Source organism: Sturnira hondurensis, unplaced genomic scaffold (genome assembly GCF_014824575.4).
Source record: "Sturnira hondurensis isolate 20B ecotype Veracruz unplaced genomic scaffold, ASM1482457v3 Scaffold0004136, whole genome shotgun sequence".
Taxonomy (NCBI): Eukaryota; Metazoa; Chordata; class Mammalia; order Chiroptera; family Phyllostomidae; genus Sturnira; species Sturnira hondurensis.
The window spans coordinates 53,112,897-53,126,210 of NW_028076767.1; the positions used below are offsets into that span (position 1 = coordinate 53,112,897).

The 13,314-nt window shown below is 38.6% G+C and overlaps 1 pseudogene; it reads right to left on the reverse strand.

The window, feature by feature from the left end:
- Nucleotides 1-8,219: 8,219 nt before the first annotated feature.
- On the reverse strand, nt 8,220-8,400 carry LOC118986077 (uncharacterized; annotated as a pseudogene).
- Between the last annotated feature and the right edge of the window lie 4,914 nt (nt 8,401-13,314).

Here is a 13,314-nt window from a genome sequence, read left to right on the forward strand (position 1 = left end):
CAGTAATTATTTCTCAATATATATGTATATCAAATCCTCCTATTGTATAGTAGCCCCTATTATCCATGATTTCCCTCTCTGTGGTTTCTGTTACCTGCAGCCAATTGCAGTCCAAAAGCGTTAAATGGAAAATTCCAGTAATAAACATAATAAGCATCATTCCTCCTTGTCCACCTGGAATGTCCACCATGGATATGTCCAGCATATCCATGCTGTACACACGCCTAGCCTGTCTGGAGCCTTCTCAGTTATGAGATCGACTATCAGGTGTCACAGGACTTTTGTTCAAGCCACCTTTGTTTAACTTCATAGTGGCCCTGGAACTCAAGGGTAGTGATGCTGGAAATATGGGTATGCCAAAGAGAAGACATGCGGGCTTTCTAGTAAAAAAGTTTCTAACTTCAGAAGAAAAGAAAAAGATCATATGTTGATGTTGCAAATCATTTATCTGTAAAATTCTGTAAAAGAAAAGAGACATTCATGCTAGTTTTGCTGTCGCACTTCAAACTGCGAAAGTTACAGCTACAATGTATAATAAGTTCAGACAGAAAGGGCACTAAATTTGTGGGTGGAAGACATGTCAGAAAACACATTCCTGATGACGGCAACATGTTGTGCCAGAAAGCATCAAGCCTGTATGAAGACATCAGCGAGGGATCCCCAGAAAATAGTGACAACAGTCATTCACTTCAAGTTAGGGAGGGTTTTACACAGGTTCAGGAATAAGTTTGGACTGAAAAATATAAAAATTACTAGAGAGAGAAAGACAACATTCACCTAACTTTTATATCAGTATTGTTATAATTATTCTATTTTTATGATTAGTTATTGTTTTAATTTCTTACTGTGTCTAATTTATAGATTTAACTTTATCACAGTTATGTATACATAAGAAAACATAGTATATATAAGATTCAGTACTATGTATGGTTTCAAGTGTCCACTGGGGGGTCTTGGAATGTATCCTTCATGGACAAGGTATGACCACTCTACCCTTTAAATTTTCACAATATTTTTGTTAACTCTGTCTCAGTAAAGCTGGGGAAGGAGGACCATGTTCTCAGGATTTTTTTTTTCATTTATGCCTGTACAGATTGGCGCCTTCTTTTTGTAAAATGTTGGCTCCAGACTGAGCCACACCACCATGCAGACGCCTGCCGTGGGAGGTAGGATGGTGTTCTAACACATAGGCAGTTGCCTATGTTTGCCTGCCTACACTGACTGTAGAAAATATCTAGGCTGAAGTGTCCCCAACTCCTGATGCCTGGATGTCCATTTTCACACACTGAAGTTGGGTTGGAGGCTGGACCAGAGATGCTGAGCAGGAGCCAGTGGAGAAGCATGCTGAGTAGCCTCAGCTTCCCCTGTCGCTGGGAGGACCTCAGACCCTGCCAGACCACCCAGCACTGCAAAGCCCTCTACACATCGCCCCTAACCTGGGTCTGAACTACCACACAGGGCAAGGGTCACGGCTTCCAAGTCACACCCGCATTCTCTGATTTGCAATATTACCCACTGCCTCTGTGTTGTCATTCAATTCAGAGAAAGCCTTTCAACAAGGCCACAGAGGTCATAGAGATGACTTGAAGCTCTGGGGAAGGCGGAGTTTCCCATTTCCTGACTTAACATCTGCCACTCAGTTTGAGATTCCCTTTCTTCCTCTTAGCTTGAAAGAAGAAAAATTATTGAATAGCCTGGAGCTAAGGGTAGTGAAAAAATCTCATTACATCTTCTCTGGTATCTTCTCTCAGAATGCATTTCTAGTCAATATTCTTGCAACAAATCATTTTTAATTTGAAGGTTACATTCTACCATAAAATGTACACAAATATTAGGAGGCTAGGAAGGAAATTGCTATGCTAAGCATATTGTAAATATAAGAACTGTTTCCCTAATGCAAGAGGAATAAATTATCAATTTATCTTCTATGGCTGTCTCATCTGGTTATAAAAGATAGCAGAGCTTTAACTAAATATAAGTAAATATGGAAGTTCATTAAACAACTAAGAATTCATCTAAAAACAAAAACAAAACAGTGGAAAGCTAGGACTACCGTCACATCTCAGTAAATACAAATAAGGTTCGAATTGGTTTTAATTAAACAAAATGATATTTAAATGATGCTGGAAAGGAGATTTAAAAATATAAACTAAATCTAACAACTTGAATAAGGATGAAAATGACCTTTGACTTTTTTCTACTTTAATTATAAATGTAAATGAGTTATTTTCTTGTAAATAATTGCTAAGATTCTATGGAGTTTAATTCTGCTAATTATTAACAATCATATGCCACTTATTATAGCCTAAATGAGAAAGAATGAAAGTTACTTCTGTGTGTGTGTGTATGTGCATATACTTAGGAAAACCAGTCTGAAACATACCCCATGAATGACTTTGGATAAAAGAGGTTCAGTGTCTTACATTTCTGAATGTGAGTGTGAGTGTGGGCATGTGTAAGTATATGCATTTTGGAGAGGGTAGGTGTATATAAATAACAAAAACTTTTAGTATTTATTTCGTATAGTTCTGTATAGTAAGAACACTTTACATTAAATACACATCACCACATAAACAAAAAAACTATAGTATAACAGGTCTGCAAATCATTTTAGACTTTAGAAGCTGGAAGAGACCTTAGTGATTTTCTCTTCTTTCCCCTATTAGCCAACTAAAGTCCAGAAAAGGCCACTGGGTCTCATGCACGTACACTGTAGAGTTCGGGTAACTACTTCATGATGTATCCTTCATGACTCAGGTTCCTCATGGCCTCCTTTTGAAAAAAAATCTACTTAATATTTAACTTTTTTCTGTGGAATATTCTTCTGATTTCTTTTCTTTTTCTTCCCCCTAGCCCCCTTTTCCAGTTTTATCTACAAATTGTCCGTGCTGGTAAAATTTTGCATTGATCTACCCTTAATATATACAGTGTCCTGGAACAAGATGGAGGAAATAATAGGAATAGATCAGTCCCAGAAGCATCGTCAGCAGTGTAATTTGTCTTTTTCTGGTCATGTGCTGTAATATTAAACATTTGTAATAAAAAGAAAAGCATAAAATCAAAGCCAAATAGAATCCATATGAGAGAAAATCTAATGCATGTTTGCTGCAGCAAGTTACAGATACTTTACCTCCAAGGGAACATGTCAGTGACTGGGCTTTTATGGAAGCAACAAAACTCAGTTCAGAGAGACCCATATTTTAATTTGCTTTCAATATCATAAAGATGCTCTCTGCAAATACAGAGTAGAAGAGGGGTAAGGACCTTAATGGTAGCTGGAGGATCTCAGGTGAGTTGTGACCACCCCGGGTCTCAGATTTCTTCTCAATAAAAGGATTGAACTAAAAAAATGCCAGGTGGGTTATTTATCCTAGGCCTCTATGGAAGGCTGCAAAATCAACCGGCAAGTATCAATTACAGTTGAGGAAGGAAAACTGAAGGATCAGAGACAGAAAAGCAGTCCTGCGTGTCAAGTATGAGAGATGAGTCAAGGCTATAAACAGGCAGACAAGTCAGAGGGTCATGAAATGGTTGGAGGGAACAGCTTTGGGAGAGAGAACAAGAGTCTCGATTTTTGTGTGGTCCTGGCTTCATGCGCAGAGGGCTTATAATATCCTCACCAATTTCCACGTTCCACTTGAAATCTCTGGCCAATGCCAACTATAACAAAGTTTCCTAGTAACAGTAGAAAACACTGACCTTAGACTCCATTGATTCACACGTAACATATGCTGCCCTGGTCTTTGATCATTTTATGTGTTGGTTATATAACATTCCCTATATAGCATTTCCTATAAAACATTCTTTGTCTTTCCCAATTGGGTTATAAGCAAATTACAAATAAAGGCTATATTTTACAGTGTGCAATTATCAGAGTACCTAATAAAGTTATTTCATAATAGGCACTTAGTTATTTCTTTATACATTATCAAGTAAATGAATAAAATCAAGACTGTTATAAGATAATTAATCATTCATTTACCCAAAATCTAATTACACACATATTGAGCAGCTACTTTGTATCATCTATTGATTTAGACACAGGGAATAAAGAAATAAACCAAAAGCCCTGGCTGATGTAGCTCAGTGGATTGAGCGCAGGCCTGCGAACCAAAGGATCTCGGTTCGATTCCCAGTCAGGACACATGCCTGGGTTGCAGGCCAGTTCCCAGTGGGGGACACATAAGAGGCAACCATACATTGATATTTCTCTCCCTCTCTCCTTCCCTTCCCCTCCAAAGATAAATGAATGAAATAATTTTTAAAAAAGAAATAAATCAAAAGAAGAAAAATTCTTCTCCCAAGGATCTCATGCTACATGAAGCACGCAGTCGATCAAGTGAGCACATCGCTATGATGTCACGTGACTAGTGTCATACCTGGAAGCAGTGGGAATGGAAAACAAGGAGTGTCCGTCTCTTCTTGGGGTGACCAGGTGGGGTTGTCAGGAAGGTTTCACAGAGGAGGTAACATTTTTTCCCCTTAACTGTGTTGGATAATTAGGAGTTTTCTGGGAGGATAAGGTATGAAGAGAATTCCATGGTGTAAAAGTATGTGATACAACTCATTAAGCGTGTCTCCATTCCAAAATTCCTCTGGTTAAAGTAGTGAAGAATGAAGCTGGAAAATAAACAGCCCAACTCAAAAGGGTCTTAAATGCCATCATAAGAAGTTAATCATCATCTCACAGGGCAGTGATTTCTAGACTTTTGGATTTTGCAGACCAGTAAATTTCAAAGATATCTTTAAATGACCACGTTTTTATGCTATTTAATTGAGTCATTTTCTGAAGCCTACATTTGAAATTACCAGCATTTCATAAAGGAAAGAACTTTTTTTAAATGCCCAAAAAGTAGAAAGAACATAACCCCAGAAAAAGTTTTTTAAATGAATAAACATATATCTTTAAAAATCTCAATAATTTTTGTTGTTTTTCCTTTAACTTTGATACCTTAAAACTTTTGCCAGAGACTGGTGCTTATTTCATAATCTTGGGTCTTAGACCTGTAGATGTAGCCAATGAGAATTTTCAGATAGGGCAATTACACAAACTTCTTTTTTCTAAATGTATATAACTTGTATTCCACTTGGACCATTAGCCATGTGTTCAACATTTTCCAGTTCATATTATTGCCTGCTTCATTGTTTTAGCAACATGGGAAGCAGGATGTCAGAGGGGCATTAAGCATGTAGTGATAGCTTTATTGCGGGCAGCAAACCCTAGGGAGATCATATGTGGCTTCAGGTTCCACATTTGCTGCTAAATTTCCGCGTTGAGGCAGAGTGAGGAAGTTCAGGAAGTCACGTCAGCGCCCCGCAGACAATGCTATACTTAAGTCTTTCTAAAAATTACTTGAAATAGAAATTTTTAAATAATCTTAGCCTTAAATATGAATCATTATACTCATAGGTCAACTTGATTTGTTCACTGGTTTGTTGGTACAAACTCTGTTAACTCCACGGAGTATCCCGAGTGGCTGTACTTCAAGGGATCTTGTATTTTTGTGATTAGTGGTGACATATAACCCCCAATCAAAGAGATGCTAAATGATGGATGAAATTCTAAAGCTTTACAAGTTCAGTCCACTTGGAATTCGTGTCAAAATGTACAGAGGCAGATTCCAGACTCAGGCTAAAACTGCTAAATTGGGCAGTAAATCTCATGAGAGTTCAGCACACGAAATCTCTGGCATTTCCTGCTTTTAATTCGTCTAGGAATACTTCAAGGTTAGCTTTTCTTATCATATTTCAGTACATGCCCTTGTCAAATGGAGACACAAAGAAGAGATTTGGTTGGTGTTGATAAGGTCGTTTCAAATTTGGCTCGAGATTAGCTGTTATATGATGAAGACCAATTCATGTATCCCATAACCAAAGAGAAAAAGGAGAACTCTCCACAAAGAGGAAGAAGCTATTTGGTAAGGCAATAAAAGATAGTCTTTATTTAAAAATAAAACTATTTAAAAATCCAAAGTTGTAACATATAGCAGAAATTCAGAAATAGAAACACTAGTTCTGTTGAAAGAACTCAGAAATTAGTCCCCAAAGTCATCAAGCACTTTATATTTAGCTTACATGCGTTTTGGGGTTTGTTTTTTTTTTTTAATCTTTCCCTGCTCCCGTTTCCCTTTCTCTGCTTGGATACCTAAAATGTCAGAACTCCTTGACCTTACAATCCATACCCAGTGCCCGAGAGTAGTATGTGCACACCTTTCTTCATACAATGGTTTATTCCTTTGAAAGGAAGCATCTGTAATCCAGAAATATTCAGGGAAAGACTTGCAATAAGAAACGAACAAGAACCAACTTCAGCATTCATGTTGATAATGTGCCTGACCACTTAACGAGCCTTAACCCCCATTTTTAAAAAAACTCTCTTGGGTATAACCTGGAATTTGGCAAACACAGACTGTTTTTTCAATATGTCACTGGTGCTAAGATTAACTTTGTTTACAAATTCTTTTCATCTACCCTCTTTAATCTTAGAAAAGTTTTAAAAGCCGGAGTGTGTTCTATATATGCAGTGACTCCTTTTTATTTTAAGGGGACCATTTGCTTCCAAACTGGATGGAGGATCGAACCTTAACCCAGGTACATGCCTAGACCACAACTGATCCCGCAGCCCTTCAACCAACTAAGCCACACTGACCGGGGTGGAAATTCTATCTTTTTGTAAGCACTCCTCCACTAAATCAATATCTTTTATCCATAAATTTAAATGCAGTGATTATTTTTCTTAATGCTCTTATTCTTATTCCAGTGATCCTTTCACACTTGAATCCCAGTTTATCAGTTCTATAGGAAGTCATTTACTTTGGTTTCAGGAATATAATGAATCAGGATACACTGGACAGACTAAGTGGCCACTTCTTTCTGGCTTAAGATCTACTTAAATAACAGCATCAATGGTTAGAGGGAAACAAGCCAATCACATATGGAATCTCATACATTTTTTTTCAAGTAAGACCCCAGAATGATTTTTTCTTCTTTTACAAAGAGATCTCTATTTTGGGATAAGAGCAGAGAATGAAGATACACACACACAGAGGAAAATTTTTATGAAAGAATTATACCTTTATTTTAGTCAAGCACACTAGTGTACTTTGTATTTGCATAATGCACAATAATATGGTCATATCTTCATGAGCTTTCTCTTCTCCTCAACAAAGATTATGCTTATAGTTCCTAGTTTGCCCCAACCTAATTTATATTAAAAACTGGAGGCTGTCCCGGGCATGATAAATCTTATTTTCATAGCCTTTTCTCGTGCTCAGAGAAACCTGCTGAGCACATCAACCTTCTAAGTGTGGCCCTCCAGCACCTTTGTTCTTTAGATTTGATCCATATGATATTATAACAGGTTCCTGGAAGCTAGACCTTGTCTTTAGTTAATTTATTAGCTGTTCTAGAGGAAATATGCCAGTCTCTTGTTGACAAAGAGTAAGTTTCCCAAGACAATAAAGATCTACTGCATTTCAGACAGGGGCAGTTTCATCTTCTGCAGGACTTACAGCTTACACAATTTGGAGGGCCACTTTTAAGAAAAAAAATACAAAATTACAAACACAAAATTATGTACAAATTAGGGACAGTTTAGAATGAAAGAAGCAATCACAGGAAATTTGGGAAGTCTTGGAGATGATTTCTAAGATCTCTTTCCGGAAATGTTGACACGAAATGCTTCCAGGTTGTTACGTGGCTTCCTCTTTCACCTCAAACACAGCCAAGATCTCCTAGAATCCTCTATTGGTTTCTGCAAGTGATGGCTCTTTGTTTCTTTTTTAAATTTAATCTGTTGTATTTCTTTCCATAACCATTTAGTCCTCTTATACTCCCCTTATGAAGAAATCTAGAGAAATAATAAGATTGTTTGCAGTTCTTCCCAACTTTTGCAAACCTTTGAATTTGAGGATGAGCCAAACTACTTAAATTGAGAACATTGACCATTGATACCTCTTCAGAATTTTACAAGAAAACTACACTATGAGGAAAAGATGGTAGGATATCTCTCCTGAACGGGCATTTAACAATTGCCAAAAAGGTCAAAAACAGAGTTTGGCTTTTCTACTAATATGATAAAACCATTTTTTGTGGTTTATTCAGCTTTTGTGGGTCAACCTCATGACTGATAAGAACAGATACTAGCCCTGGCTGGTATAGCTCAGTGAATTGAGAGCAGGCCTGCGAACCAGAGGATCGTGGTTTAATTTCAGTCAGGGCACATGCCTGGGTTGCAGGCCAGTTCCCTGCAGGCCAGTTCCCAGGAGGAGACGCACTAGAGGCAACCATACATTGATGTTTCTCTCCTTCTCTCCTTTCCCTCTAAAGATAAATAAATAAAATCTTAAAAAAAAAGAACAGATACTACACTTGATCTTAGCCAAAAGGCCAAGAAGCGATCAACCTCATGACTGAGACATATAATCAGTAATCTCCTGATACCTAGTATGATTTTAATAAGAGAGTTTAGTGGTGACTGAAAAAAAAAGCTGGCTCTGCTATGCAAATATTGCCACAAAGGACCTCAATGACTCTAAAATCTAAAATCAACCATGCTGCAAGAAGAGTTATAGGGATATATTTTTATGATCCTCCCATCTTGTAATTGGCTTATGGCTACTTGGTTCTACATAGCAAATTTCTCCATTTAGTTACTGTGGAATATGTTTTACACAAGATTTATTTCAGAAGATATACCAAGAAGCCACATCTGTATTTCTGAGAATATAAAAAGTCACAAAAAGTATTAGAGACAAATTATTATAGCTTTACAAAAAAAGGATTCGATTTTAGAAACATATTTGTCCATTTGTGCATTGGACCTGACTCAAAATTGATTTGATAAAGTATCTTGGTTCTGCTTGTGAGAGTCCCTTGGTATCATGGGTGACAATGAGTTCAAGCATGTATCCCTGCGTAACTCTTAATTTTCATAGGAAAAAAGTCTCCTTTCTTTCCACAACACATACATACAAACACATAGAAACTCGAATGACTGTTAAAGGCATATGGTTCTGCATTTAGTATATAGTTTGTCTGGGACTGTCTTGGGTTTAGCACTGAGCATCCTGTATCTCAGAAAAACCCCTCAGTCCCAGGCAAACTGGGACAGTTTGTCATGCTACATGTATGAAAAGACAGACATGTTGTAAAATAAGACCTCCCTGCTTCTAGGTAAGAAAAGTCCAGATTGGACTGGGCCTAGAACTTCAAAATCCTTAAAATTCTGTAACTCCTTGAAGTTACAGTTAAAATTTGGTGTGAATGTGCATTTTTCTGTTGGACGGGCCACAATTTTACATCAGATTTTTAATGGGGTTCACCAAAAAAATTAAAGGAAACCTATCTATGGAGGATTACCTGAATAATGTATGCCCCATTATTTGTCTAAATACTCTAATTCTTTTCCTTCAGTGAACTTCAGATGAGACCATTAGTTCCTAGAATAATCCAGACATGGCTGCTGCTATAAGGATGCGGACAAGAACATTGTTCATTGTGTTATGCTGTCCCTTTTATGGAAAGAGGCTTGCAAAGAAACACCTGTCTTGTCTTGCTACCAAGCTTAATTTTTTTCTGAGTAACTTTGCTTTTTCTTTTACAGACAGATTCTATCTTCTGTTGTCTTCTAGACACCCGAGAAACAAATATATGGCCTGCCCATAGAATGTAGACACTTCATAACATGTATGTTTTTGTGTTAAATATATTTCTGGTTCTCTTTTATGTTCTTGGCCTTGTTTCTGCCTTGTTTCATGTCACCTACCTCTAATATTTATTATTCTATCAGTTAGGAATTAGGTTGGAGAGAGAGCATGAAAAACTCCTCAAATAGGTGTTTAGGTGAGTAGAGTTTTATTTGCTGAAATAATAATGTGTCTTTCCTTCAGGACAGAAGAAAGGGACGTTCTTTCCCACAGTTGTTACCTTGTGCTCTGAAGATGGTGATCTGACTCCACACTGAGCCCTCCCTCCAGGAATGAATAAGCACAGAGGTCAAAAGGCATGCACCACTTCTGCTTATTTTCATCAGCCAGAACTCGATCATACGACCAACCCTTGCCGAAAAGGACACCAGAAATTTTTCCCTCTAGACTCTTTGCCACCTGGACAAAAGTAGGGTTTGGTTGATAGAAAGGCGAGGATCCCAACCAGCAGCAGCACATTGTCTTCTGAAACCTCGTTATCTTTACAAGCAATGTAAAGTCTCTCGGCTTGGGAAGTAATAATAACAAATTAAATACATCAGGTACAATAAGGTACTGCAACAGGTTCTCAGATGGTTTCTGATATGATGCAATTACAACTCAGGTGTATGAGGTATATATAATTCCTGACTACCTGGACTTTTAATTCAAAATCTCTGACCTGTTTCATTGCTAGAATTTGGGAGATTCCAGCAAAATTTTATATATCATTTCTATTCTCAGATAACTGCCAAAGAAATAGATCCAATTTATCATTCATATTGAATAGCTGCCTTATGCCAGGGACTGTGCTGAGTTTTGAGAATTTAAAAATTAACGAGTTTCAGTCAGTTCCTAGTCCCAAGATGCATAGTTAAGTAGAAACAACAGTCATCAAACCCACAACTGTGGCAGTGTTTGATATATGACAGTGTTTGGTGCATGCGCATGGCTCTCTGAGAGCACAGAGGAAGGACCATGACACCTGCCTGGGGCATCCCAAATTTCCCTTGGGATGCCCCACTTCTTCTCATGCAATATGAGTTCTCACAGGAGGGAGGGGGGATGAGGAGGAAAAGTCCAGCTTAGACAATGGTAAGTGTGTAAGGCGGAGACTTAGGAGTCTGCCTGGTGGCTCTGCTCCTTAATGAGGAAGAGAGGAGGTTTTCTCATGGAACTGAATGAGGCAGATGTGGAGTAAAGAAGGGAGGGGTACAACTGTGAGGTTGAGATCAAGGGTAATTAGAAAAGCAGCTGCCCAGGGCTGTGCACTAGTCCGTTGAAGAACTACTCAGTCGCTGAGGAGTGAGGCCACCAGTTGGCTGGGAGAGTTTTCTCTAGAGGTTCCCTAGAGTCGGCTTGGCTTAGTCCAGAAAGTGACAAGGGCCGGACCCACCCAGGGCTAGAGGTTTGTGTGCCAGGTTTTGTGGTAAAGTCACGGGGAAAGAGAACTGACGTTAGGGAGAGGTTGGGGGAAGTAGAATATTGAGCATAGGCTGTGGAAGTACAAAGAGGGGCTAAGAGGGCACTAGTGAACCGGAAGAGACTGGTGACTAAAGAATCGCTAACAACCGAAGGCTGTTCTTAAAGGAGTTATCTCCACAAACAAAAAGAAAGGGAAAGGCAGCCCACTCGCTCCCTTTTCTGACTTTAGCTTGCTCTTCCACGTGTTCTCCTCGCGCAGCAGAATCATAAGAACAAGGACACAATGAGGTCTAGCTACTTCACTTACCATATGGCTTTGGACAAGTTCTTTAACCTTTTTAAGCCACACCTTTTAGACTAGAGAAGAAAATAATAATAGTCTTTCATTCCTAAAATTGATGTGAGAATATAGTGAGTCCACAAGCAAAGCTCATCAAGATACCTGGTGCATGATGAATGCTCACTAACATCTTATTATCATTAACATTGGTAGAAATTAATATTTGCTACAGATTACCTTCTGAACATGAAAGGTTTTTAACAGGTTGTAGATTGTAATGGGTGTTTTACACCCTGGGAGTATATCCCTTGCTGAATTAGCAAGGGATTTGAATTAGTGGTGACTCATTTCTCCAATCTAGCCCTCATTCTGCAATAGCCAGCTGGACTTCCATTACAACCTGATAAATACAGAAATCTTGAGATTTACAAACTAGTGGAGAGATAGGCAAGTCCATTCTGAAAGCAGGCTTCCTTGTTCAGGGGGCACCACGTGCACTCCTCATTTGTCAAATTGAGGCGTCACTTCACTGTGACTTAAATTTGAGTTTTGGATGGATAAGAATTTTCTTGAGCAAACTGTTTTTGTCAATCACTGGAACCAAGCAATTTCTGAATTTGCCACGTCAGCATGACACTGTATTCAGTTGTCATTCTTCATAACCCCGTGAGCAGGAAGGCAGTTACCAGGCTGGGTCAGGGAGTCAGGCAGAGCTCATGTCTAATTCGGGCTATGCCACTTATTGGTTTGCTTTCAAGAAATTTCCTTAATCTCTGTAAGCCTTGGGGTACTTCTCTGTAAATCGGGATGATAATAAGATTGCCTGCTTTATAAGCTTTGGGTGGTTATTACTATTGTACACAGTGCCTTAAACATAGACGGTACTCTAAAAATGTTGGCTATTACTAAAGTTGTTATTTTTTCAACACTTACATTCATATTGTTTTATCCACCCACGTGAAAGAGCTATTGAAAAAAAATAATACTAATGAAGTTACATGATTAGTCTTACTGAAAAAAGAAGTGTGGTCTTCAAGCTAAAGACTTCAGTAGTTTCCAGTGACTCATCAAAATAGAACATTTATCTTACAACATTGTCTGAATAAATTGTAAAAGTGCCACTGTGCATGGTTCTCGTGGAGATGCCACTTCCATAAGTGGGTGCAGCAGCCTTTGTTGTGGTTGTGGTTGCTGCTGCTGTGGTGTCGGTCTTGTCGATGGTGTTCCGTGTCTGCACCACCACCTTCAGGAGGGCAGAACAAGAATCCTGAGGCGGGGTGGAACTCCAGAGAGCAAGCCAATTCTGTCTCTTCAGTGGGGGACAATGCCTCTTTTTCCGGTCATTTCAGTTTGGCTAAGATTCCCTGGTCTCTGCTGACCAGGAATGGGGAAGACAACATTGACTAATAAGTTCGCCAACACTGAGCAGTTCGTTTGGGAGCAGAGTGACAGATTTGCAGTCCATCTTCTTAGCCTGGACCTGGGACCTGATCCAACTTTAAAATATGAAAAGAATATTCACAGGCACCAGCACTTGCTGCTTAGCGGCTCTCAAGGACGGGCTCTTCTGCCTTGTAATTAACTATAATCTCTCTTCTTGGGAATTAAACTGCTTTCCTTGTTCTGTAGAGACGAAGGGCAGAAATATGGGTGGGAATGAAGGACAATGGGGGGTAGCATATCATGATAACAGTTCATCTTTAATATTTTATACTCTTAGAAATTCTTGAATCATAATGTGTTTTTGCGAAATATAATTCTCTTGGTTTCTTAAGAATTATTTTTAAAATCAATAACTTTATATGTATGAGCTTTAACAGTACTCTTTTTGAAAAATGACTTACAAAATATGTTCACCATAACAGGGAAAATGGTCACTTCCAATTAAAGGGAGCTATGGATCCCACCTGACTAGATTCCATG